The sequence below is a fragment of the Ptychodera flava genome, chromosome 8 (assembly GCF_041260155.1).
Source record: "Ptychodera flava strain L36383 chromosome 8, AS_Pfla_20210202, whole genome shotgun sequence".
Lineage (NCBI taxonomy): Eukaryota > Metazoa > Hemichordata > Enteropneusta > Ptychoderidae > Ptychodera > Ptychodera flava.
This window is the reverse complement of record NC_091935.1, coordinates 8,858,928-8,859,358: the sequence shown is the minus strand read 5'-3', so window position 1 is coordinate 8,859,358 and position 431 is coordinate 8,858,928.

Below are 431 nucleotides of genomic sequence, written 5' to 3'. Positions count from 1 at the left end.
ATAAAGATTAGTCGTAAGGGATCGACCATTGACATTCGGGGAGGCAGGGCACAATATAAGAAAACGCGGAAGGGGGATTTTGCAGTTCTAGCACAACTAGGCTCGTTTATCAGAATGCCTTGGAAAATTGTCAAATTATGTTATAACACGCCACTTCCTCGGTGAATTATGCTAATATAAAGTACAGTCGTGCTGCCAATAACTTGAAAAATGTGTAAGGAAGTCCGGCCGATTTAACAGAATGCAAAATATTCTTGACATTCTGTTTCTAATGGTGGTAAAATCACAATGTGGTATGATGGAAGGGGGGGGGGATCTCATTCTCCCATATTGAAAGACGCAATAACATTTCGCAGTGTCTACAAGAGCGTCTTGCATAAACCACACTCTTCGCATGTTCTTTTAGTGACAGATCACATAGACAATGCATA